Source organism: Pristiophorus japonicus, chromosome 19 (assembly GCF_044704955.1).
Source record: "Pristiophorus japonicus isolate sPriJap1 chromosome 19, sPriJap1.hap1, whole genome shotgun sequence".
Classification (NCBI taxonomy): Eukaryota; Metazoa; Chordata; class Chondrichthyes; family Pristiophoridae; genus Pristiophorus; species Pristiophorus japonicus.
In genome coordinates, this window is record NC_091995.1 from 16,517,202 (window position 1) to 16,544,769 (window position 27,568).

General features: G+C 48.0%; 1 protein-coding gene across 5 annotated transcripts in view; it reads left to right on the forward strand.

Moving 5' to 3' along the window:
• The first annotated feature begins 352 nt into the window (after positions 1-352).
• Positions 353-27,568, forward strand: part of LOC139229752 (protein PRRC2A-like) — a 182,332-nt gene continuing 155,116 nt past the window's right edge. For all 5 annotated transcript variants that reach the window (XM_070861308.1, XM_070861311.1, XM_070861312.1 and 2 more), the window contains exon 1: positions 353-509. The gene's annotated coding sequence lies outside the window, so the exon portion shown is untranslated. The remainder of the gene's footprint in view (positions 510-27,568) is intronic.

The window sequence follows — 27,568 nt, forward strand, 5'->3', positions numbered from 1 at the left end:
GGCGACAAGCTGGCTTGGCCTTTTCTTTTCAAGCTTGCCAGCGCCTTCTTGTCCGCATGCGTGAATCTGGTCGGCTTTCAGTTGCCCCGCCCCGGGAGAGCACCCTCATTAAGCATAATATATGATAAGTAGATGCCGACGTCACGGAACGCTGTAATTCATGCCGACGGCGTTCCAAGGGTGAGGGGGGGGGGCGTGGCCGACGGCTACCTAATATATGCTTATCGGGCTGGCGCTCCATTGGTCGGCGGGCTGCCGCACTGAGAATAATTTATGTTAATGAGCGGGTCCGCCGTGGCCGTTAGGCAGCCGGGTATTTTTTTTAATTAGACAGCGGGGGAGGGGGGGGGGGAAACGAGCGAGAGAGTCGAGAAACAGAGAGCGGGGGGTGGGGGGGGGAAAGAGAGGCCGGAGAGATTAGAATCCGTCTCCATCCGGACTCTGTCGTCGCCTTATTTATTTTCTCGGATCAGTATTTCCGTAGTGTTGGCCCGGAGGAACGAGCCCGGGTGAGTATTGTCGGCCGATGGCCGCCGGTTTGACGGTTATTTGCCGAACTTTTGAATCCGGGGGCCGGGGAGGATCCGGGTTGTTGTCGGACGCCATTTTGTTGGAGGATGCCTCTCCCCGTCCAAAGCCCGTGTTGGCGAAATTAAAACCATCCCGGCCCAAGGAGGGTGACTTGAGACACGGAGAAAGAAGGCAGGCAGAGGGGGAAAGGGGAGGCTTCCCTCGCCTCCCAATGCAGGCCCTTAAAAATACATATATATATATATATATCAATAAATATAATCATATTACAAGAGGGAGGGGGGTGAAGGAGGTCAGGTCAGAATTTATACCCGGTTTAAACCCTCAAGGCCTGACTCAGGTGAATTATAAATAACCCCCATGTTATTGATTCTTTTACAAAATAATCATTCTGTGTCTTTAGCAAACTACTTATTTGAATTAAGTTATTTCCATCCCCCTCACTTATTTCGGTAGCAATATTTTTAGGCATTTTACTTATAACTTAATTTTTTTATTTATTTGGGTAGTAACATTTTATTTTATTTTTTTAGGCATTTTATTTATTTAATAACATTTAATTTGAATTTTTTTTCAGGCATTTTATTTATTTAGGTAGTACCATTCAATTGTTAGGTATTTTATTTGTTTTAGGTAGCATCACTTAATTTTTTAAAAACTTTTTTTAGGTACTAACTTTATTTTTTAGGCATTTTATTTATTTAGGTACTAACATTTATTTATTGTTAGGTAGTAACATTTAATATTTTCGGTAATTTATTTATTTAAGTTGTAACTTTTTTTAGGCATTTTATATATTTATTTAGACAGTATAACATTTTTTTGGGCAGACCAATTTTTTTGGTGTGATTTTTGAAAGTGGAAATATCTAGAGTTTGGATTAGTGGGTGAGGGAGAGTTTCTGTTTACACTGTTTTATGGGTGTCTCTGAATGTCCATAGACACCCTAGTGTAGAAATATAAACCTTTATTTATGCTGTTGCAGGCATACCCATTGGCATGTCATTTTAATGCCATGTTATAAATATACTAAGATACTTGAGCTCCTTTTATTTTAAACTCTTCTCTTTTTTAATGTTGTTTTGTCAGACACAGAAGGGAGAATTCAGTCATTGGAAGGGTTTTTGCATGTTTGAAATTTGGAGAACTGTATAGTTTTCTGGATTTTGAAAGAGGCTAGATTTTCTTCTGGTGTGTGTGTGTGTGACCCCTGATTGTTCACAATGGTGTGTGCGTTTGTGCTTATAGCTGCCCTCCCCAACTGTTTTGAGCTTTACTATTCCGTACTTATCACAGTTTTTCTAAGTGTTAGCGTATGGTCTGCTTCATTCTGTTTAAGGCTGGAGATTTTTTTTGTTACGATTTTTAATTTGTTCTTTATAAGGTAATTAGGGTTCATTATTGCTACTCCTAACTCTGGCTTGCACCTCTCCAGCATAGTTCACTGTCCTTTCTTCCACTGTGCACCTGTTCTGTGAAACTTCCTCCCGAAATCTCTCTGCCTGGACACACACTTCCTCTGCTTTGAAAGCTGTCTTCTATTGTTTTTTTTTCCCTCTGCCAAAGCCCCTATTTTTTTCCTCTCCCCTCAGTGTCCACCTTTCAGTAACGTGCTTTGAAACTTCTACACAAAGAGGGGTATAGAAATTGTAAGCTGTGTTAGCCACTACTGGGGCAATGTGTGCATAACCACTATAAAAAGGAATGCATATGCTGTGATAATACAAGATCATTTGAAAAGGTAAAAACTTGCATTTATTTGGCACTTTTGATGTCCTTGGGACGTCTGAACATGCTTTACAAGTAATTGCTTTTGGTGTGTAGTCATTGTCGTTTTGTAGGCAAATGCAACAGCTAGTTTTCCCATAGTATGATCTCAGAACAGCAATGAGATAAATGACAGGGTAATCGGCTTTGATGATGATGATGGAGGGATAAATATTAGCCAGGATGTCAGGAGAATTGCCCTGCTCGTTCTCGAATGTGCGCATAAAAGATCCCCCGCCACTAGGAACAGGCGGCGAGGTCCTCGTTTTAACGTTTCACCTGAAAGATGGCACCTGTCACAATCCAGCACTACTTCAGTACTGCACTGAAATGTCAACGTAGATTATGTGCTACGTGCTGGGGCTTGAAACCATGACCTTCTGACTCGGGCAAGAGTACTACTACCACCACTGAGCCAAGCTCCGACTAAATCCAAAGTCTTGATATTCCTTCTAGAATTTTTTGATTATTAAGAGTGTCTTGAAGCCGTGGTCCTTTGTCGTGCCAAGGAGTTGAAATTCTCTCCTGTGTTTACTGTTTTAGCAATGGATGTGGTTAATTGTAATTTGATGCCATCAGGGATCCTGATAGCAATGCTGGCACACTGTTTCTAATACCTGATGCATGTGCCTTTTCTCTTTCCCATTTCTCATTCCTCCCTGTGGTATTTGCATTAATATTTGAAAGAGTTTCTATCTCGTTGCAATCTAACTGAGGAATTATTTGACTAAACATGTCAAATAACATCTGCAGACTGCCACCTGGGTGTTAAGTCGTGAGCTAACTATTGAGCGAGGATTTCATAAAATATAATTAAGGCCACTGGGTTGCAATGACCGAATTCTGTTTATTGCAATGATTGTGAAATTTTAGTGACCTGTTGGAATTCTTGATTTGCAATTCAATTTATTTTTCCATAAAAACATAAGAGTACAGAGGAGATTTATGAAGGTGTTGCCAGGACCGGAGAATTTTAGCTATGAGGAAAGATTGGATAGGCTGGGGTTGTTTTCTTTGGAACCGAGGAAGCTGAGAGGAGACCTAATTGAGAGGCTCGGATAGAGTGGATAGAAAGGATCTGATTTCCTTAGCAGAGTGGTCAATAACCAGGGGCATAGATTTAAAGTAATTGATAGAAGGATTAGAGGGAGCTGAGGAGAACTTTTTTCACCCAGAGGGTGGTTGGGGGTCTGGAACTCACTGCCTGAAAGGGTGGTCGAGGCAGGAACCCTCACCACATTTAAAAAGTACTTGGGAATATGCTTGAAGTATTGTAACCTACAGGGCTACGCACCAAGAGCTGAAAAGTGGAATTGGGCTAGATAGATGACTCTTTTTCGGCTGGCACAGACACAGATGGCTTCCTTCTGTGCTGTAAACTTCTATGATGCTATGATAAAGAAATAGTGGTCTTGACTATCATCTACTTAAATTATTATTCCTTATAACCAGAGTTACTGGTTTAGTGACCATATAAGTCAAATTTTAGGATGTTTACATGTGCCTTGGAGATTCCAATCTGTCCATTTTTTCGATGAATGCAAGAAAAAGCACTGGTGTTGATTTGTGTAATGTTCTATATCCTGTATTCTACCACTCATTTAATAAGTCTTCACGCATTTAATATCCAGAAAGGCTGTCAGCCAAAAGGGGCTGATCTGCGAGAACCTTCATGGGCAAGGGGTTTCGTAATGCAGGTTGAAATCTTGAATTGTTGTTTTTTGTTTCGAGAGTAACGTTGCTTTGATTTTTTTTTCCCCCCAGATGGGATTGATTGTGTTTTCCTTGGTGTGGTGTGTGTGGTTTTGTAAAACTCTCTGGTTGTCTGACTCATCCTGGGCTGTGGAGGACTTGAATAGTTATTGTGATGTCACTATACAGGCCCTTTTTCTACATTGTACTGGCTGGAGAGAGGTGCCCAGGCCAGGGCGCAACACAAACTTCACCAAAGTTGCTTCTTGCTAATGTAAGTGAACCCAAAAGTTTCATGAACTTCAGCTGAGTTAAGTAGCTTCTTCAGCTCGAAGTGCAACTAGCCATTGAAGGTAGAAAATGGTGGTGAAGATTGTGTTAGTTGCTTGGGTAGTAGTTGTGAAATCTATTCATCGTTTCTGATTGAAGCAGACTCTCTCCATGCATCAGTTTACCTAGGTAAGCTTCAGTGTGAGTTCTAATTCTACTTTTTCTCGTCCTTGTACCCAGTGGCATGTGTTGAAGATTGTTGGGGTTTAGCCAGGGCAGTGACTGTCAAGGAAAGCACCATTGAATGACACTGTGCCTAAATACTACCAGTTTGGAGTTAGTGAGCTTGGCTTAACTGTGTTTTCTGCATTGCTATGTATACATTCATATAGTATAATTTTTCTTAACTGTGCTAAATTTAATTTGAAAAAAAAGTCCATTTCATATAAGTGTGCATAAATATATATGGCCCGAGCAGCAGTTTCTCATCCTTGACTCTTGTAGTTAAGATGTTGTAGAGGAGGGAGAGAGAGAGACTGCTTTAATATTTGGCTTCAGTCTGGCAAACTCTTATTAAAGCCAAGTTATGACAGAGAATTGAGTGTTTGAGGCTTAACCAGACTGTCCCAACCTCGGTGTCCTGTTTGACTCTGAGCTGAGCTTCCGACTCTATCCTCTTCGTCACTAAACCAACTCGCTTTCATCGCTGTAATGTCTCCATCCCTGTCTCAGCCTTGTTACCGCGACTCGACTATACCAATGCTCTGTTGGTCTGCCTCCTAACTCGCACCAGGTCCCATTCTCCCATCACCCCTGTGCTTGCTGACCTACATTGGCTCCTGGTCCAGCCACATGTCAACTTTAAAATTCTCATCCTTGTGTTCAACTCCTTTTGTGACCTCCACTGTCCCTATCTCTGTAACCTCCTTCAGTTCCACAACACTTAGAGATCTCTGCGTTCCTCCAATTTCTTTTGCCACACCTTTACAGAACATGCGTTCAGCTGTTCAGACCCCAAACACTGGAATGCCCTTCCTAAACCCCTCCGCCTCTCTACCTCTCTTTTTAAGACCCTCTTTAAAACCAACCCCTCTGGCCAAGCTTTTGGTAACCTGTCCTAATATCATCATATGTGACTCAATGGCAAATTTTGTCTGATATTCCCATGAAGCGCATTAAAGACGCTGTATAAATGCAAGTCGTGTGTATGTGCATAAATATGACATTTGATATTCTACTCTGTATTCGTACCAATCGCCTTTGAGGCTAACTTGAGATGATCTTGGCACATGGTGAATGATTCAGTCGAGCTTCCAAACATTCATGTATGTTCTGATTGCCATTTACTGTGGTATTTTCGGCAGGTTTCATTGTACCAATAACGGCAATCTTTCTGCTGTGTGGAGCTCATTGTATATTGTGACATGATCTCGGTATAAGTGCTTTAAGTGTGTATCTGGTCTTTGAATCTCTGCTCGCCAGTCTTGCATTTCGCATGGCTTGTGTTCATTTGCAGGATATCCTCCTTGAGTCTCACTATGTGACCTATGCCCATTGGTTACGGTGTCAGTTTCTGTTAATGTGAAAAGAAATCTGGTGTTTGGTTTTGGCAATTCCATATTTCCCCCTTCCAGAGTTCTTTGTCTTCTAAAGGCAAGTAACTTGTGCTTTGGTAGAGTTCCACAGCCACCTCCAGTTACTGGGCAGTTGGAGGAGGACAGTAAATAAGGCCTTTTCCTCATCGTCCACATCATGGGATCAAATTTAAAAACCGGGGTGGGTGGTCATTCTTCACGGGTAAATAGAAACATAGAAAGTAGGTGCAGAAGCAGGCATTCGGCCCGTCGAGCCTGCACCACCATTCAATATGATCATGGCTGATCATGCAACTTCAGTACCCCATTCCTGCTTTCTCTCCATACCCCCTGATCCCTTTAGCCGTAAGGGCAACATCTAACTCCCTTTTGAATATATCCAACGAATTGGACTCAACAACTTTCTGTGGCAGAGAACTCCACAGGTTCACAACTCTCTGGGTGAAAAAGTTTCTCTTCATCTCGGTCCTATATGGTTTACCCATTTTCCTTAGACTGTGACTCTGGTTCTGGACTTTCCCAACATCGGAAGCATTCTTCCTGCATCTAACCTGCCCAATCCCGTCAGAATTTTATATACTTCTATGAGATCCCCTCTCATTCTTCTAAATTCCAGTGAATAAAAGCCTAGTCGATCCAGTCTTTCTTCATATGTCAGTCCTGCCATCCCGGGAATCGGTGTGGTGCACCTTCACTGCACTCCATCAATAGCAAGAATGTTCTTCCTCAGATTAGGAGACCAAAACTGTGCACACTAAAGGTGTGGTCTCATCAAGGCCCTGTACAACTGCAGCAAGACCTCCCTGCTCCTATACTCAAATCCTCTCAATATGAAAGCTAGCATGCCATTTGCTTTCTTTACTGCCTGCTGTACCTGCATGCCCCATGTACCATGACACCCAGGTCTCATTGCACCGCCCCTTTTACTAATCTGCCGCCATTCAGATAATCTGCCTTCCTGTTTTTGCCACCAAAGTGGATAACCTCACACTTATCCACATTATACTGTATCTGCCATGCATTTGCCCACTTACCTAACCTGTCCAAGTCACCCTGCAGCCTCTTGGTATCCTCATCATAGCTCTCACTGCCACCCAGCTCAGTGTCATATGCAAACTTGGAGATATTACATTCAATTCCTTCGTCCGAATCATTAATGTATATTGTAAATAGCTGGGGTCCCAGCACTGAACCTTGCGGTACCCCACTAGTCACTGCCTGCCATTCTGAAAAGGACCCGTTTATTCCCACTCTTTGCTTCCTGTCTGCTAACCAGTTCTCTATCCACGTCAGTACATTACCCCCAATCCCATGAGCCTTAATTTTGCACACTAATCTCTTGTGTGGGACCTTGTCAAAAGCCTTTTGAAAGTTCAAATGCACCACATCCACTGGTGTTGGCATTGAGGTGTTGGCAGATATTATTCCATGTTGAACTCAGTAGTCAAAGCAAAGCCTAATCGTGCCCTCCACAGGACACGCATGTACTTTAAGCAAGGGTCACTTGATCATGTCAAGGCGAAGGATCCCTGGCCGATATCCTTTTCACCTAACTTAAGGATGCTGAAGCCGTCATAGCCACTCCGACAGGAGCCCCTGCTGAGATTGGCTTCCGTGGCATTCCGTGCGATTGAACCTGGGGCGTTCCTGATATCTGACTCTTATTGAGTTTTACTACGCCACGGTGCAGTTGCCAAATGAGCCTGAAGAATAGTAGCTTTCGCTCGCTTCTGGCAGGTTCTGTGTCAAATAGTCCTGTTGTATTACTGGAAAAGAGAAACTGAATCTAGAAATCTGAAATACTGGAAACATAGAGCAGGGCTTTCAGAATTTCAGGTGAGAACCTTTGTCAGAACTCTTGGTATAGATGATAATGCTGTGTTGGTGTTGGAATAGTGTCAATCAAGTTGTTACATGGGTATTGGTTTTGGCATTATCCTTGTAAAATAGTCATTTTTTTAAATCGTCGGGCAAAACAAACTGATTTTGGTCTGAAGTCACTAGTGAGAGTATATATTTGCATGAAATTGTCGAAACTGAAAGTGAGTGTAGGTTCGATATAAAGGTGCACAGCCCTCCAGTGGACTGACTCACCCAGTTGCTGCTTCCTGTTGTGTGTTTACAATTTCCCCTGTGAAATGAGGCTGATGGTTCTCACTCTGCCTGAATACTGAGACCTACTTCTCTGTTGCTAATGTTGGTGAGCAGAGGAAGCTGTTAATGATTCATCTGGTCAAGAACTGAATCTTTTGCTGTGCTTTTACTACACTTTTCTTTTATAGTCACAACAGCAACTTGCATTTACACAGCACCTTTAACGTAGTAAAAACGTCCCAAGGTACTCTGAGTAAAATGACTGAGAATGGATGTGCTGGGAAAAGATTCATGTCTGTAACAAGCTGGCATAGAATGGGGATTATCACTGGAATATTATAGGGGGCAATTAGATGCAATGTTTTACCACGTGGTTATTGGGCCAGATACTATAAAATTGAAATAAGTATTTGCAAAGGAAGATTGTGAAAGGATAGGGGGAAATGGGATTCAAGTAGGGTAGCTCCATTTGGAGAGTTAGCACAGATTGAGCCACAATGGCTTGAAGGATCTCCATTTAGTTCTCTAACTACTTAGATTCTATGTAGCCAGTTTACATGATTCATTTTGAACTTGTAAAATGGAGGACGCATTCCCTCATTCACCAGGGCCACTGGTTTATAAGTCACTGAATACGTCAAATTCTATTTTTATGATCGCGGCTTTTGCTGATCTTTTGGGGATTGCATTCACCATTTGGCCTGTTTACAATTAGGCCATGGGTTACCAAAGCGGATGCTGGAAATCTGATATAAAAACACAAAATGCTGGAAATACGCAACAGGTCAGGCAGCACCTGTGGAGAGAGAGAAACAGAGTTAATGTTTCCGGTCGATGCACTTTTGTCAGAACTGGAAAATGTTAATGTATGACAGGTTTTAAGCAAGTGCAGAGACAAGGAAAGTGTTGTGGGGAGGAAAGAATAAAAGGGCAGGTCGGTAATAGGGTTGAAGGCAGAAGAGATAAAATGACAAACGGTATGATAGTACAAAGCAAGAGGTGATGGTAATGAGACAAGTAAAGAAACAAAGTATAAGTCTAGAAGAGATGTAAAGGGGAATAGCAAAATCATCATCAGCTGCCCTCTGGGGAAAAAATGGGGGCAGAGGTTATGATCTGAAATTGTTGAATTCAATGATGGGTCCAGAAGGCTGTAAAGTGTCTAATTGAAAGCTGTTCCTTGAGCTTACGTTGAGCTTTATTGGAACGGTGTCATCATCATCATAGACAGTCCCTCGAAATCGAGGAAGACTTGCTTCCACTCCAAAAGTGAGTTCTCAAGTGACTGTACAGTCCAATACGGGAATTACAATCTCTCTCAGGTGGGACAGATAGTCGTTGAAGGAAAGGGTGGGTGGGGAGTCTGGTTTGCCGCACGTTCCTTCCGCTGCCTGTGCTTGTTTTCTGCATGCTCTCGTCGAGACTCGAGGTGCTCAGCGTCCTCCCGGATGCTCTTCCTCCACTTAGAGCGGTCTTTGGTCAGGGATTCCCAGGTGCCGGTGGGGATGTTGCACTTTATCAAGGAGGCTTTGAGGGTGTCCTTGAAACGTTTCATCTGTCCACCTGAGGATCGCTTGCCGTGCAGGAATTCCGAGTAGAGCGCTTGCTTTGGGAGTTGTGTCGGGCATGCAGACGATGTGGCCCACCCAACGGAGCTGGTCGAGTGTAGTCAGTGCTTCGATGTTGGCTTGATCGAGAACACCGACGTTGGTGCGTCTGTCCTCCCAGGGGATTTACAGGATCTTGCAGAGACATCGTTGTTGGTATTTCTCCAGCGATTTGAGGTGTCTACTGTATATGGTCCACGTCTCTGAGCCATACAGGAGGGTATCGCTACAGCCCTGTATACCATAAGCTTGGTGCCAGATTTGAGGGCCTGGTCTTCAAACACACTCTTCCTAAGGCGACCGAAGGCTGCGCTAGCGCATTGGAGGCAGTGTTGGACCTTGTCGTCTATGTCTGCCCTTGCTGATAGAAGATTACCGAGGTATGGCACGTGGTCCACGTTGTCCAAGGCCGAGCCATGGATTTTGATGACCAGGGAGCAGTGCTGTGTGGCGGGGTCAGGTTGGTGGAGGACCTTTGTCTTATGGATGTTTAGTGTAAGGCCCATGTTTTCGTACGCCTCAGTGAAGATGTTGATAATGGCTTGGAGTTCAGCCTTTGAATGTGTGCAGACGCAAGCGTTGTCTGTGTACTGTAGTTCGATGACCGAGGATGGGACAATCTTGAATCTAGCCTGGAGGCGACGAAGGTTGACCAGGTTCCCACTGGTTCTATAAGTTTAGTTCCACACCAGCAGCGAGCTTGTTGAGCGTAAAATGGAACATTGCAGCGAGGAAGATTGAGAAGAGGGTTGGTGTGATGACTCAGCCCTGCTTGACCCCTGTCCGGATGTGGATTTGATCTGTGGTGGACCCGTTGGTCAGGATCACGGCTTGCATGTCGTCGTGGAGCAGGTGGAGGATGGCGGCAAACCTTTGGGGGCAGCCGAAATGGAGGAGGACGCTCCATAGACCCTCGCAGTTAAGTGTCAAAGGCCTTTGTGAGGTCAAAGGCGGCCATATACAAGGGTTGGCGCTGTTCCCTGCATTTCTCTTGTAGTTGTCGCGCGGTGAAGATCATGTCCGTTGTACCCCGTAGTGGACGGAATCCACATTGTGACTCTGGAAGGAGCTCTTTAGCCACAGGGAGAAGACGGTTGAGGAGGATTCTAGTGATGACTTTCCCAGTGGCCGACAACAGGGAGATTCCTCTGTAGTTACCGCAGTCGGACTCGTCCCCTTTTTTAAAGGTGGTCACAATTACGGCATCTGAGATCTCCAGGCAACCACTCCTCCTTCCAGATGAGAGAGATGAGATCATGCATTCGCATCAATAATGCCTCTCCGCCATATTTTACTGCCTCAGCGGGGATTCCATCTGCTCCTGATGCCTTGTTCTTAAGCTGACTGGTGACCTCTTCTACCTTGTGCAGGGCTGGGATTTTGCCGAGATGGTGGCGAGTAGCATGCTGTGGAATGGAGGGCACTCGAGTCAAAGGCAAAGTCTCGATTACAAAGATCTTCGAAGTGCTCCTTCCAGTGGGCCTTGACTGCCACTGTCCTTGATGAATGACTTCCTGTTCTTGGCCAGCAGTGGGGTGGGGCCTTTGGTGCTTGGGCCGTAGGTGGACTTGACTGCGGTGAAGAATCCTCGCTCGTCATACCTGTCGGCCACCTGCTGAATCTCCTGTGCTGAATCTCCTGTGTTTTCTCCAGCCAATATCGATCCTTTAGGTCGCAGGAAGACCTTGGCCTTCAGCTGTCTGTAGAGCTGCTTTGCTGCTCCCGAGTTGGGTTGTTGCTTTAGGTTCAGAAATGTCCTGCGCTTGCGGTTTATTAGCTCCTGGATCTCCTGGTCATTCTCAAATAACCAGTCCTGGTGTTTCCTGGTTGAGTGACCGAGCGTCGCTTTGCAGGCACTGGTTATGGCGGCCTGTGGGCAAGCGCTGTGGGGACTCTGTGTCTCAAGGTCGCCAGGTTGGCAGCGAGGCGCTGGCTTTATAGGGCTCTCTTAGCTGGGAGTGCCCCGATGTTGATTTTTCTGCGGCATTGCTTCTGTTGCCGTCGTTGCTTTGGGGCTAAATTAATGTTAATGACGGAACAGATTAGGCGGTGGTCCGTCCAGCATTCGTCAGCTCCTGTCATAGCGCAGGTGATGCACATGTCCTTGCAATCCCTCACTCGAACGATGGCCATAGTTAAGCAGGTGCCAGTGCTTGGAGCGAGGGTGTTGCCATGATGCCTTGAACTTGTCCCTCTGGAAGAACAAGGTGTTGGTGATGACAAGGTCATGTTCTAGGTATTTTGTCAGGAGCAGGGTACCGCTGGAGTTGGTTTTCCCTAACCCCCCCTCTGCCGATCACGCCTCCCCAGAGGTCTGTGCCATTACCGACTGGCGTTGGATGGCGCCAAGCAGGATCAGTAAGAGGCTACATAAGGAGAGGTCAGTGGAGCGGAGAGTTAAAGTGACAGGTGACCGGAACCTCAGGGTCATGCTCACGGACTGAACGGAGGTGTTGAGCAAAGCCATCACCCAATCTGCGCTTGGTCTCCAGAATGTAGAGGAGACCGCATCGTTCCATGGGTTTGTATAGTGACTCAATTAGTCAAATTATGGTTTAAGTAAATGGAATGTGTTTCGGGGATCAAATCTCTCTCGTATCTCTTTTTTCATTGTTTTACTTCCTGAAGGTTTTACTTGGCTGCAGTACAGATCCGCAAATAGCAGCAGCCCTCTGGTGTCTCGCCAAAGCGGTGAGTCGTCATGTGAACCTAGGCAGTGAGTGTCAGTCGGCCAGTCTAATATGAGAAATAGGAGCAGGAGTCGGCCATTTGGCCCCTCGAGCCTGCTCTGCCATTCAATAAGATCATGGCTGATCTGATCATGGATTCGTGCCATTTCCCTGCCCGCTCCCCATAACCCTTGATTCCCTTATCACTCAAAAATATCTTTCTCTCCGCCTTAAATATATTCAATGACCCAGCCTCCACAGCTCTGGGCGGCAGAGAATTCCATAGATTTACAACCCTCGGAAGAAATTTCTCCTCATCTCAGTTTTAAATGGGCAGCCCCTTATTCTAAGACTATGGGCCCAAGTTTGCCCCCTCTGCGAGGTCAGAGTTCCATGAGATGTGCCGACTTTGTCAAACAGAAACGGCCCCGATTTCTTACCTCTGTATTCTCCCCATCGGTTCCAGATCTGTGGCCAGCGCGTCGGAACGCATGGTGGGCGGAGCCAGGTCCAGGCGCTGAAAGCAGTGCCGGGACCTCTGCACATGCGCGCTAGACTCTGTGTGCAGTAGCTCCTGGCGGGCCGTTTTTGCAAACGCACGCTGCAGGCTGTGGGAGGAGCCCGAAGCACGCCACCCCTAGCCCTGGCCGAATGGGTTCCTTCATCGGCGGCCAGAGTGTGCTCTGCAGGCTGTGTCAACTCTGACCTGATTGTAAAACTCCTGAAGATTTTCTGGGGGCCTGGGTTTGTAACTTTCGACCAGATGAACCGGGGATTCATGCGGGTGTTTGATGCTATACATCGGTCTAGACGTGCCAAAGTCTTACAGGATTCTGAAGGGGTTTGTGGACCATTGTCATCAGCAAGCGGTCATCACCAAAGCCCTCCCAAGATCAGTACCCCAAACGTGAAGTCAGGCCCTCTGTGAGCGAGGGCGGGAGTAAAATGTCGCGCAGGTAGCCCAGTAAGCGACCCCGACAGCAGTGACAGATGTCCTCCCTCCTCCCCCTCTTCCTCCTCTTTCCCCCCCCCCCCCCCCCCCCCCCCCTCCTTCCTTCCTTCCTTCCTTGATAGGGGATTCAATGGTGAGGGGAATAGATAGGCGTTTCTGCGGCCGCAACCGAGACTCCAGGATGGTATGTTGCCTCCCTGGTGCAAGGGTCAAGGATGTCTCGGAGCGGGTGCAGGACATTCTGAAATAGGAGGGAGAACAGCCAGTTGTCGTGGTGCACATTCGTACCAACGACAGGTTTAAAAAAAAGGGATGAGGTCCTACGAAACGAATTTAAGGAGCTAGGAGCTAAATTTAAAAAGTAGGACCTCAAAAGTAGTAATCTCGGGATTGCTACCAGTGCCACGTGCTAGTCAGAGTAGGAATCGCAGGATAGCGCAGATGAATACGTGGCTTGAGCAGTGGTGCAGCAGGGAGGGATTCAAATTCCTGGGGCATTGGAACCGGTTCTGGGGGAGGTGGGACCAGTACAAACCGGACGGTCTGCACCTGGGCAGGACCGGAACCAATGTCCTAGGGGGAGTGTTTGCTAGTGCTGTTGGGGAGGAGTTAAACTAATATGGAAGGGGGATGGGAACCAATGCAGGGAGACCGAGGGAGACAAAAAAGAGGCAAAAGCAAAAGACAGAAAGGAGATGAGTAAAAGTGGAGGGCAGAGAAACCCAAGGCAAAGAACAAAAAGGGCCACTACAGCAAAATTTTAAAAGGACAAAGGGTGTTAAAAAAACAAGCCTGAAGGCTTTGTGTCTTAATGCAAGGAGTATCCGCAATAAGGTGGATGAATTAACTGTGCAAATAGATGTTAACAAATATGATGTGATTGGGATTACGGAGACGTGGCTCCAGGATGATCAGGGCTGGGAACTCAACATCCAGGGGTATTCAACATTCAGGAAGGATAGAATAAAAGGAAAAGGAGGTGGGGTAGCATTGCTGGTTAAAAAGGGGATTAATGCAATAGTTAGGAAAGACATTAGCTTGGATGATGTGGAATCTATATGGGTAGAGCTGCAGAACACCAAAGGGCAAAAAAAGTTAGTGGGAGTTGTGTACAGACCTCCAAACAGTAGTAGTGATGTTGGGGAAAGGGCATCAAACAGGAAATTAGTGGGGAATGCAATAAAGGTGCAGCAGTTATAATGGGTGACTTTAATATGTACATAGATTGGGCTAGCCAAACTGGAAGCAATACGGTGGAGGAGGATTTCCTGGAGTGCATAAGGGATGGTTTTCTAGACCAATATGTTGAGGAACCAACTAGGGGGGAGGCCCCCTTAGACTGGGTGTTGTGTAATGAGAGAGGATTAATTAGCAATCTCATTGTGCGAGGCCCCTTGGGGAAGAGTGACCATAATATGGTGGAATTCTGCATTAGGATGGAGAATGAAACAGTTAATTCAGAGACCATGGTCCAGAACTTAAAGAAGGGTAACTTTGAAGGTATGAGGCATGAATTGGCTAGGATAGATTGGCGAATGATACTTAAGGGGTTGACTGGATGGGCAATGGCAGACATTTAGAGACCGCATGGATGAATTACAACAATTGTACATTCCTGTCTGGCGTAAAAATAAAAAAGGGAAGGTGGCTCAACCGTGGCTATCTCGGGAAATCAGGGATAGTATTAAAGCCAAGGAAGTGGCATACAAATTGGCCAGAAATAGCAGCGAACCTGGGGACTGGGAGAAATTTAGAACTCAGCAGAGGAGGACAAAGGGTTTGATTAGGGCAGGGAAAATGGAGTACGAGAAGAAGCTTGCAGGGAACATTAAGGCGGATTGCAAAAGTTTCTATAGGTTTGTAAAGAGAAAAAGGTTAGTAAAGACAAACGTAGGTCCCCTGCAGTCAGAATCAGGGGAAGTCATAATGGGGAACAAAGAAATGGCAGACCAATTGAACAAGTACTTTGGTTCGGTATTCACTAAGGAGGATACAAACAACCTTCCGGATATAAAAGGGGTCAGAGGGTCGAGTAAGGAGGAGGAACTGAGGTAAATCTTTATTAGTCGGGAAATTGTGTTGGGGAAATTGATGGGATTGAAGGCCAATAAATCCCCAGGGCCTGATGGACTGCCAGAGTACTTAAGGAGGTGGCCTTGGAAATAGCGGATGCATTGACAGTCATTTTCCAACATTCCATTGACTCTGGCTACCCTCCACTCGATAGGAACTGATCCAATATAACCCCACTTTTTTAAAAAAAAAAAGGAGGGAGAGAGAAAACAGGGAATTATAGACCAGTTAGCCTGACCTCAGTAGTGGGAAAATGATGGAATCAATTATTAAGGATGTCATAGCAGCGCATTTGGAAAATGGTGACATGATAGGTCCAAGTCAGCATGGATTTGTGAAAGGGAAATCATGCTTGACAAATCTTCTGGAATTTTTTGAGGATGTTTCCAGTAAAGTGGACAAAGGAGAACCAGTTGATGTGGTATATTTGGACTTTCAGAAGGCTTTCGACAAGATCCCACACAAGAGATTATTGTGCAAAGTTAAAGCACATGGGATTGGGGGTAGTGTGCTGACGTGGATTGAGAACTGGTTGTCAGACAGGAAGCAAAGAGTAGGAGTAAATGGGTACTTTTCAGAATGGCAGGCAGTGACTAGTGGGGTACCGCAAGGTTCTGTGCTGGTGCCCCAGCTGTTTACATTGTACATTAATGATTTAGACGAGGGGATTAAATGTAGTATCTCCAAATTTGCGGATGACACTAAGTTGGGTGGCAGTGTGAGCTGCGAGGAGGATGCTATGAGGCTGCAGAGTGACTTGGAAAGGTTAGGTGAGTGGGCAAATGCATGGCAGATGAAGTATAATGTGGATAAATGTGAGGTTATCCACTTTGGTGGTAAAAACAGAGAGACAGACTATTATCTGAATGGTGACAGGTTAGGAAAAGGGAAGGTGCAACGAGACCTGGGTGTCATGGTACATCAGTCATTGAAGGTTGGCATGCAGGTACAGCAGGCGGTTAAGAAAGCAAATGGCATGTTGGCCTTCATAGCGAGGGGATTTGAGTACAGGGGCAGGGAGGTGTTGCTACAGTTGTACAGGGCCTTGGTGAGGCCACACCTGAGTATTGTGTACAGTTTTGGTCTCCTAACTTGAGGAAGGACATTCTTGCTGTTGAGGGAGTGCAGCGAAGATTCACCAGACTGATTCCCGGGATGGTGGGACTGACCTATCAAGAAAGACTGGGCTTGTATTCACTGGAGTTCCGAAGAATGAGCGGGGACCTCATAGAAACGTTTAAAATTCTGACGGGTTTAGACAGGTTAGATGCAGGAAGAATGTTCCCAATGTTGGGGAAGTCCAGAACCAGGGGTCACAGTCTGAGGATAAGGGGTAAGCCATTTAGGACCGAGATGAGGAGAAACTTCTTCAGCCAGAGAGTGGTGAACCTGTGGAATTCTCTACCACAGAGAGTAGTTGAGGCCAATTCACTAAATATATTCAAAAGGGAGTTAGATGAAGTCCTTACTACTCGGGGGATCAAGGGGTATGGCGAGAAAGCAGGAAGGGGGTACTGAAGTTTCATGTTCAGCCATGAACTCATTGAATGGCGGTGCAGGCTAGAAGGGCTGAATGGCCTGCTCCTGCACCTATTTTCTATGTTCCTTCCTTCCTTCCTTCCTTCCTTCCTTTCCTCCTCCCCCCCCTTCCTTTCTTCCTCCCCCCCCCTCCTGCCCTTCCTTTCTTCCTCCCCCCCTTCCTTTCTTCCTCCCCCCCTTCCTTTCTTCCTCCCCCCCTTTCTTTCTTCCTCCCCCCCTTCCTTTCTTCCTCCCCCCCTTCCTTTCTTCCTCCCCCCCTTCCTTTCTTCCTCCCCCCCTTCCTTTCTTCCTCCCCCCCTTCCTTTCTTCCTCCCCCCCTTCCTTTCTTCCTCCCCCCCTTCCTTTCTTCCTCCCCCCCTTCCTTTCTTCCTCCCCCCCTTCCTTTCTTCCTCCCCCCCTTCCTTTCTTCCTCCCCCCCTTCCTTTCTTCCTCCCCCCCTTCCTTTCTTCCTCCCCCCCTTCCTTTCTTCCTCCCCCCCTTCCTTTCTTCCTCCCCCCCTTCCTTTCTTCCTCCCCCCCTTCCTTTCTTCCTCCCCCCCTTCCTTTCTTCCTCCCCCCCTTCCTTTCTTCCTCCCCCCCTTCCTTTCTTCCTCCCCCCTTCCTTTCTTCCTCCCCCCTTCCTTTCTTCCTCCCCCCTTCCTTTCTTCCTCCCCCCTTCCTTTCTTCCTCCCCCCTTCCTTTCTTCCTCCCCCCTTCCTTTCTTCCTCCCCCCCTTCCTTTCTTCCTCCCCCCCCTTCCTTTCTTCCTCCCCCCCCTTCCTTTCCTTTCTTCCTCCCCCCTTCCTTTCTTCCTCCCCCCCTTCCTTTCTTCCTCCCCCCCTTCCTTTCCTTTCTTCCCCCCCCCTTCCTTTCCTTTCTTCCTCCCCCCTTCCTTCCTTTCGCCCTCCTCCCCCCTTCCTTCCTTTCGCCCTCCTCCCCCCTTCCTTCCTTTCGCCCTCCTCCCCCCTTCCTTCCTTTCGCCCTCCTCCCCCCTTCCTTCCTTTCGCCCTCCTCCCCCCTTCCTTCCTTTCGCCCTCCTCCCCCCTTCCTTCCTTTCGCCCTCCTCCCCCCTTCCTTCCTTTCGCCCTCCTCCCCCCTTCCTTCCTTTCGCCCTCCTCCCCCCTTCCTTCCTTTCGCCCTCCTCCCCCCTTCCTTCCTTTCGCCCTCCTCCCCCCTTCCTTCCTTTCGCCCTCCTCCCCCCTTCCTTCCTTTCGCCCTCCTCCCCCCTTCCTTCCTTTCGCCCTCCTCCCCCCTTCCTTCCTTTCGCCCTCCTCCCCCCTTCCTTCCTTTCGCCCTCCTCCCCCCTTCCTTCCTTTCGCCCTCCTCCCCCCTTCCTTCCTTTCGCCCTCCTCCCCCCTTCCTTCCTTTCGCCCTCCTCCCCCCTTCCTTCCTTTCGCCCTCCTCCCCCCTTCCTTCCTTTCGCCCTCCTCCCCCCTTCCTTCCTTTCGCCCTCCTCCCCCCTTCCTTCCTTTCGCCCTCCTCCCCCCTTCCTTCCTTTCGCCCTCCTCCCCCCTTCCTTCCTTTCGCCCTCCTCCCCCCTTCCTTCCTTTCGCCCTCCTCCCCCCTTCCTTCCTTTCGCCCTCCTCCCCCCTTCCTTCCTTTCGCCCTCCTCCCCCCTTCCTTCCTTTCGCCCTCCTCCCCCCTTCCTTCCTTTCGCCCTCCTCCCCCCTTCCTTCCTTTCGCCCTCCTCCCCCCTTCCTTCCTTTCGCCCTCCTCCCCCCTTCCTTCCTTTCGCCCTCCTCCCCCCTTCCTTCCTTTCGCCCTCCTCCCCCCTTCCTTCCTTTCGCCCTCCTCCCCCCTTCCTTCCTTTCGCCCTCCTCCCCCCTTCCTTCCTTTCGCCCTCCTCCCCCCTTCCTTCCTTTCGCCCTCCTCCCCCCTTCCTTCCTTTCGCCCTCCTCCCCCCTTCCTTCCTTTCGCCCTCCTCCCCCCTTCCTTCCTTTCGCCCTCCTCCCCCCTTCCTTCCTTTCGCCCTCCTCCCCCCTTCCTTCCTTTCGCCCTCCTCCCCCCTTCCTTCCTTTCGCCCTCCTCCCCCCTTCCTTCCTTTCGCCCTCCTCCCCCCTTCCTTCCTTTCGCCCTCCTCCCCCCTTCCTTCCTTTCGCCCTCCTCCCCCCTTCCTTCCTTTCGCCCTCCTCCCCCCTTCCTTCCTTTCGCCCTCCTCCCCCCTTCCTTCCTTTCGCCCTCCTCCCCCCTTCCTTCCTTTCGCCCTCCTCCCCCCTTCCTTCCTTTCGCCCTCCTCCCCCCTTCCTTCCTTTCGCCCTCCTCCCCCCTTCCTTCCTTTCGCCCTCCTCCCCCCTTCCTTCCTTTCGCCCTCCTCCCCCCTTCCTTCCTTTCGCCCTCCTCCCCCCTTCCTTCCTTTCGCCCTCCTCCCCCCTTCCTTCCTTTCGCCCTCCTCCCCCCTTCCTTCCTTTCGCCCTCCTCCCCCCTTCCTTCCTTTCGCCCTCCTCCCCCCTTCCTTCCTTTCGCCCTCCTCCCCCCTTCCTTCCTTTCGCCCTCCTCCCCCCTTCCTTCCTTTCGCCCTCCTCCCCCCTTCCTTCCTTTCGCCCTCCTCCCCCCTTCCTTCCTTTCGCCCTCCTCCCCCCTTCCTTCCTTTCGCCCTCCTCCCCCCTTCCTTCCTTTCGCCCTCCTCCCCCCTTCCTTCCTTTCGCCCTCCTCCCCCCTTCCTTCCTTTCGCCCTCCTCCCCCCTTCCTTCCTTTCGCCCTCCTCCCCCCTTCCTTCCTTTCGCCCTCCTCCCCCCTTCCTTCCTTTCGCCCTCCTCCCCCCTTCCTTCCTTTCGCCCTCCTCCCCCCTTCCTTCCTTTCGCCCTCCTCCCCCCTTCCTTCCTTTCGCCCTCCTCCCCCCTTCCTTCCTTTCGCCCTCCTCCCCCCTTCCTTCCTTTCGCCCTCCTCCCCCCTTCCTTCCTTTCGCCCTCCTCCCCCCTTCCTTCCTTTCGCCCTCCTCCCCCCTTCCTTCCTTTCGCCCTCCTCCCCCCTTCCTTCCTTTCGCCCTCCTCCCCCCTTCCTTCCTTTCGCCCTCCTCCCCCCTTCCTTCCTTTCGCCCTCCTCCCCCCTTCCTTCCTTTCGCCCTCCTCCCCCCTTCCTTCCTTTCGCCCTCCTCCCCCCTTCCTTCCTTTCGCCCTCCTCCCCCCTTCCTTCCTTTCGCCCTCCTCCCCCCTTCCTTCCTTTCGCCCTCCTCCCCCCTTCCTTCCTTTCGCCCTCCTCCCCCCTTCCTTCCTTTCGCCCTCCTCCCCCCTTCCTTCCTTTCGCCCTCCTCCCCCCTTCCTTCCTTTCGCCCTCCTCCCCCCTTCCTTCCTTTCGCCCTCCTCCCCCCTTCCTTCCTTTCGCCCTCCTCCCCCCTTCCTTCCTTTCGCCCTCCTCCCCCCTTCCTTCCTTTCGCCCTCCTCCCCCCTTCCTTCCTTTCGCCCTCCTCCCCCCTTCCTTCCTTTCGCCCTCCTCCCCCCTTCCTTCCTTTCGCCCTCCTCCCCCCTTCCTTCCTTTCGCCCTCCTCCCCCCTTCCTTCCTTTCGCCCTCCTCCCCCCTTCCTTCCTTTCGCCCTCCTCCCCCCTTCCTTCCTTTCGCCCTCCTCCCCCCTTCCTTCCTTTCGCCCTCCTCCCCCCTTCCTTCCTTTCGCCCTCCTCCCCCCTTCCTTCCTTTCGCCCTCCTCCCCCCTTCCTTCCTTTCGCCCTCCTCCCCCCTTCCTTCCTTTCGCCCTCCTCCCCCCTTCCTTCCTTTCGCCCTCCTCCCCCCTTCCTTCCTTTCGCCCTCCTCCCCCCTTCCTTCCTTTCGCCCTCCTCCCCCCTTCCTTCCTTTCGCCCTCCTCCCCCCTTCCTTCCTTTCGCCCTCCTCCCCCCTTCCTTCCTTTCGCCCTCCTCCCCCCTTCCTTCCTTTCGCCCTCCTCCCCCCTTCCTTCCTTTCGCCCTCCTCCCCCTTCCTTCCTTTCGCCCTCCTCCCCCCTTCCTTCCTTTCGCCCTCCTCCCCCCTTCCTTCCTTTCGCCCTCCTCCCCCCTTCCTTCCTTTCGCCCTCCTCCCCCCTTCCTTCCTTTCGCCCTCCTCCCCCCTTCCTTCTTCCCTCTCCCCTGGCCAAATGGTGTCACTCATCGGAGGGGCAGCATTCTATTTTTTTATGTGTTATTGATTGCTTGCTTATCACTTTGGTCTTGGTGCTTTAGGTGCAGGGTTCCTTGTATTTTTATTAATTAATTGCTTATCACTTTTTGTGCTTTGTTTGGTGCTTGGTGGTGCTTTAAATGTAGTTACTTGCGCCGATTCCTTAACACTTGGTAAGGTTTTTCTGTGCAGACAGAAGTGGCAACGTACGCCGGCCTAAGTTAGTTTGGAGCAACTATTTGCTGGCCAAACATCTAAAACAGGGGTAAGTGACTGGGAACGCCCCTTTTGGGGAAAAAAACCTAACTCGCTCATGCTGGTGCAAATTAACTGGCAAGAATTGCAACCAAAAAGATAGTTCAGAAAAATCAAGTTGCTCCAAAAAAGAGCAACTCCTGGGGAAACTTCAGCCCTATGTTTTAATTTCCCCTATGAGTGGACCATAAAATGGTAGAATTCTTTATTAAGATGGAGAGTGACAGTTAATTCGGAAACTAGGGTCCTGAACTTAAGGAAAGGTAACTTCGACGGTATGAGGCGTGAATTGGCTGGAATAGACTGGCAAAGGATACTTAAAGGGTTGATGGTGGATAAGCAATGGCAAACATTTAAAGATCACATGGATGAACTTCAGCAATTGTACATCCTTGTCTGGAGCAAAAATAAAACTGGGAAGGTGGCTCAACCGTGGCTAACAAGGGAAATTAAGGATAATGTTAAAACCAAGGAAGAGGCATATAAATTGGCTAGAAAAAGTAACAAACCTGAGGACTGGGAGAAATTTAGAATTCAACAGAGGAGGACTAAGGGTTTAATTAAGAGGGGGAAAATAGAGTACGAGAGGAAGCTTGCAGGGAACATAAAAACTGACTGCAAAAGCTTCTATAAATATGTGAAGAGAAAAAGAAAAAAATGTAGGTTCCTTGCAGTCGGATTCAGGTGAATTTATAATGGGGATCAAAGAAATGGCAGATCAATTGAACAAATACTTTGGTTCTGTCTTCACGAAGGAAGACACAAATAACCTTCCGAATGTACTCTGGGACAGTGGGTCTAGTGAGAAGGAGGAACTGAAGGATATCCTTATTAGGCGGGAAATTGTGTTAGGGAAATTGATGGCATTGAAGGCTGATAAATCCCTGGGGCCTGATGGTCTGCGTCCCAGAGTACTCAAGGAAGTAGCCCTAGAAATAGTGGATGCATTAATCATTTTCCAACAGTCTTAGCATAAGGGATAGGCCATTTAGGACTGAGATGAGGAGAAACTTCTTCACTTAGAGTTGTTAAGCTGTGGAATTCCCTGCTGCAGAGAGTTGTTGATGCCAGTTCTTGGATATATTCAAGAGGGAGTTCGATATGGCTCTTACGGCTAAGGGGATCATGGAAAGAAAGCAGGAAAGGGGCACTGAGGGAATTATCAGCCATGATCTTATTGAATGGCGGTGCAGGCTCGAAGGGCCGAATGGCCTACTCCTGCACCTATTTTCTATGTTTCTAAATATCCTCTCTGCATCCACCTTGTCAAGCCCCCTCATTATCTTGTGTTTCAATAAGATCACACCTCATTCTTCTGAACTCCAGTGTGTATAGGCTGAACCTATCCTCATACGTCATCCCCCTCATCTCCGGAATCAACCTAGTGAACCTTCCCTGAACAGCCTCCAATGCAAGTATATCCTTCCTTGAATAGAGACCAAAACTGTACGCAGTACTCCAGGTATGGCCTGACCAATACCCTGTACAGTTGTAGCAGGACTTCTCTGCTTTTATAGGGTCCAATTTTGGCCATGACTTGCATCAATTTTTTTGCAGTAAATTGTTTTTTCTGGCGTAAGTTTAAAAAATGTCATTTCCCCCCAAAATTTGCTCCAGAGTAAGTCAATTAGGTTCGAATTTTTTTTTTAGTTCACTTTTTTTTCCAAAAGGGGGCGTTCCCAGACACTTGTGCCAGTTTTGGCCATTTATGCCACTTTGGCCAACTAAAACTTGCTCCAAATCGACTTAGGTCAGCGTATGTGGCCAGTTCTGAAAAAACATTGCGGCAGGATAGTACATTTAAAGCACCAAGACTTACAAAGCACTAAAAATAAGCATTCAATAACAAATAAAAATAGAAGAAAGCTGATAGGATCTGTACAAAGCACTAAACAAACCACAAAAAGAAATAATAACAAATAAATAAAAAAATAGAAGTCCTACCTTTATGCCAGAATTAGTTTTTTTTTAAGTTTCTCCCCCCCCCCCCCCCCCCCCCCCCCCCCCCCCCCCCCATCAAAACACTCTTTCTCTGCCCCCCCCCCCCCCCCCCCACCACAATCAAAACTCTTCTCACTAAACAAAGCACAGCCATCAATAAATAAAAAATAAAACTCAAGTCCCACCTTGGCCCGGGAAGTCAGCGGACAGGCCGGGGATAAGGTGCGGCGAACATCGGGGCGTCCCTTCGGCCAGGGATAGGAGCTGCGAGCATCGGGTCCTGCTCATAGCCCGCAGGACACGCTGGGAAGGCGAGAAGCATGCACGCAGACTTCACTGCGCATGTGCGCAGCTGCTGGCAGTGCTTTCTGCGCTGGCCTGTTGCTCCGCCCCCGCCCCCCCACTTCACTACCTACGCCACGCTGGGACACCAGAGACTCGGCAGAGCGGGCAGGATGGGGCCACTTTTTCGGTGCCATTTCCAGCGCGCAAAGTAAGCTCGGTGTGCTGAAAAAAGGGGTTGGGGGAAAATTGGGCCCATACTCTCCCCATTGCAATAAAGGCCATCAGTGAGGAACATCGCACCCAAGCTCGACCTCTATACACCTGCATTTTTGAGCAAAAGTCACTGGATAGTGGTTGATGCAGGGACCCTGGCTCTTATTCTCTCCTCCTTTTGGCCTTGAGGTTAATTATAGCACTGCTGCTGCTGCCCTGGCTGAAATGTGCCGATCTCAGCACACTCCAGGAAGATTCGAGATATTCCTGGTCTGTATCCTTTTACTTTTGGGTACTGTAGTTGTCAACTGAGCCAATTTGTAATATCTGTGGGTTTTTTAATTCAGAGATTAGACAAAGATGACAGTTTGAGCAGGAAGAATGCAGATAGACCTGAAGTGCTTTGTGAAAAGAAAATCCAGCCACTTAATTCTGTCAAGTATGATCAATGGCAAGAACAGTAGTGCTCAAATGCTTGTGATTTAAAAAAAAAAGTAAATGAAGGTTCAAGGAATAAAAGGGAGGGACTGTTTTGTAAAATGTGATGTTTCCTAACAGCTTGCCACACTACCTTTTTTGAAAGAATAGGTTTTTTAAAAAAAAATTCTGCAGTTGATTAAAGTCCCTGTGATGTATACACCGCCTCTGGCTCACTTACCAAACTGACTTGTCTTCATCTGGAACCAGCTGCTCAGATGGAAGATGATCCCGTGTTTGATTTCTGGTCTGTCTGCAGTCAGCTGATCTGAGGTGGGGTAGCACTTGAGGTGCGACAGGTAGGCTTCAACACCTTGTGTGATTGATGGATTTGTGTGTGTGTGTTGGGTGAGTTGGGATTACTCATTAGAGTTTAGAAGACTGAGAGGTGATCTTATTGAAACGTATAAGATTCTGAGGGGGCTTGATGGTAGATGCAGAGAGGATGTTTCCCTCAGTGGGGGAATCTAGAACTAGGGGGCATAGTTTCAGAATAAGGGGTTGCCCATTTAGAACAAAGATGAAGAGGAATTTCTTCCCTCTGAGGGTCATGAATCTTTGGAATTCTCTACCCCAGAGAGCTGTGAAGGCTGGGTCATTGAATATATATAAGGTGGAGATAGACAGACAGAATTTTGAATGATATGGGAATCGAGGGTTATGGGGAACAGGCAGGGAAGTGAAGTTGAGGCCAAGATCAGATCAGCCACGATCTTACTGAATGGCGGAGCAGGCTCGAGGGGCCAAATGGCCGCCTCCTCCTATTGCTTATGTTCTTATGATTTGAATTGGCTGTGATGCCCCAACAGTTTAATAGCCTGCTGATGCTGCTTAGCTCGCATACAGAATGGCAACAACAGACAGTGCTGAAGAATGGCAAGTTGGCTGAGATACTGGAGGGCATCTGGCACCCCTGGAACTATACCTCGGCATAAGTTGACACTTTCAGAAGGGGAGTTGAGAAAATTTACTTTAAAAGCTGTAAAGTTGTTTAGAGTTGGATCTCCAACACCTCTCCACCAATGTCCAGCTAGATGGGACTGTATTTGCCTGGTTCCATTCTTATCTATCTAATCATAACCAGAAAATTTCCGGCAATGGCTTCTCTTCCCACTCCCGCATCGTTACCTCTGGTGTCTCCCAAGGATCTATCCTTGGTCCCCTCTTATTTCTCATCTATATGCTGCCCCTTGGCGATATCATCCAAAAACACGGAGTCAGTTTCCACATGTACGCAGACGACACCCAGCTCTGCCTTTCCACCACCTCTCGACCCCTGCTTGGATCTAAATTGTCAGATTGCTTGTCCGACATCCAGTACTAGATGAGCAGAAATTTTCTCCAATTAAACATTGGGAAGACAGAAGCCATTATCTTTGGTCCCTGCTACAAACTGCGTTCCCTAAACACTGACTCCTTCACCCTCAGATTGGTGCTAGGGAGAGGGATGAAGACTGTTCGCAACCTAGGTGTCGTATTTGATCCTGAAATGAGTTTCCATCCACATTTCCGCGGCATAATTAAAACTGCCTTTTTCCACCTCTAACATTGCCAGCCTCCGCCCCTGTCTCAGCTCTTCTGCTGCTGAAACCCTCATTTATGCCTTTATTACCTCTAGACTTGACTACTACAACTCACTTCTGGCCGGCCTTCCACATTCCACACTACATAAACTTGAAGTTTTCCAAAACTCAGAAGCCCGTGTACTAACCCGCACCAAGTCGCGATCACCCATCACCCCTGTGCTTTCTGACCGACATTGGCTCCCAATTAAACAACGCCTCAATTTCAAAATTCTCATCCTTGTTTACAGATCACTCCATGGACTTGCCCTCCCTATCTCTGCAATCTTTTTCAGCTTCGCAGTCCCACAAGATGTCTGTGCTCCTCAAATTCTGGCCTCTTGAACATCCCTCATTATAACTGCTCAACATTGGTGGCTGTGCCTTCAGCTGCCTGGGCCCTAAGCTCCGGAACTCCCTCCCTAAACCTCTCTGCCTCTCTACCTCTCTACTTCCCTCTTCCTCCTTTAAGATGCTCATTAAAACATACCTCTTTAAACAAACTTTTGATCATCTGCTTTAATTTCTTCTGTAGCTCGGTGTCAAATTTGTCAGTTTGTCTAACACTTTTGTGAAGCGCCTTGTGAGGTTTTACTATGTTAAAGGTGCTATATACATAAAAGTTATTATTAATTATGTGCTGTATATATCATACTAGGTAACTAACACCCCTAACATAATAGAACACGAAAATGCACTTGTGTCTGAACTGATGGATGTGTTCAAAGCAGTTTGTAAACAACTTGTGCAAGAAGCCTCACGTGCCTGAAAGAATGGCACAATGAACATCTGTGTGTTGCCTTTGAAATGTATTGACTCGAACAGCAAACTGACCATCGACCCAGTTATGTGCACTGGCTGTGTTGCCTGCTTGTTTCACCCAGTTTAAAAGTTGCAGTCGCACAGTAGAGAATGGCTTTCACTGTTGTATGCTGGTTGACGTCAGTGGGTAAATGGACTGGCGGCATCTTGACTTTTTTTCCAATGACTTCTTTTCCTTATCTGCAGGCAGACAACTGAAGCTGTGCATTGTGGCACTGTCTTTAGATTAGAATTCCAGTTGCAGCTCTGAATTCAAAGCTATGATTTGCTGTGGGTGTGAATGGCCATAAGACATCTGTCCCGGATTTGAACATTGCGGTTAATACCTGGAAGGGAAGTGTTGGAATAGGGGTGGCAATCTCTGACTCTGGGTGTGATGTTCCTCACTGTAGACTGTGATGCTCACTGCCTATGATCATAGAATTTTATGGCACTGAAGAATCCATTTGGCCTGTCGTATTTGTATCGGCAGAAAGAGTTCTCCACCCTAATCCTGCTTTCCAGCTCTTGGTCTATAGCTCTGTAGGTTGTGGCACTTCAAGTGCATATTGAAGTATTTTTTAAATGTGATGACGGTTTCTGTCTCTACCACCCTTTCAGACAGCAAATTCCAGACCCCCACCTCTGGGTGAAACAAGTTCTTAATTCTCCTCTAATCCTTCCACTAATTACTTTAAATCTATCCCCCCTGATTATTGACCTCTCTGCTAAGAGAAATAGGTCCTTCCTATCCACTCTATCTAGGCCCCTCATAATTTTATCACAATTAAATCCCCCCCTTGGCTTCCTCTGTTCTCAAGAAAACAATCCCAGCCTATCCCATCTTCCCTAATGGCTAAAATTCTCCAGTCCTTGTAAATCTTCTCTGTACTTTCTCTAATGCAATCACATCTTTCAATTGGGAAATTATGGCTTGGCCTCTGCTTTATTTGTTTAAAGGCACCATATAAATGCATATTGTTGTTTTTAGGGTCATAGTTGGAAGTGGGGTGGGAATTAGACAGTGGCCATTTATCCTTGGGCAGAGGTTCTAATGTCATGGGAGCAGCATTTTCTACTGTGCGATTGCAAGTTTTAAATGGGTGAAACAAACTGGTATCTTGGCTTAATAATAGTTTGCAGTACAGAATCAGTGTACTTAGCTGGTTCCTTGGCATTCCAAAG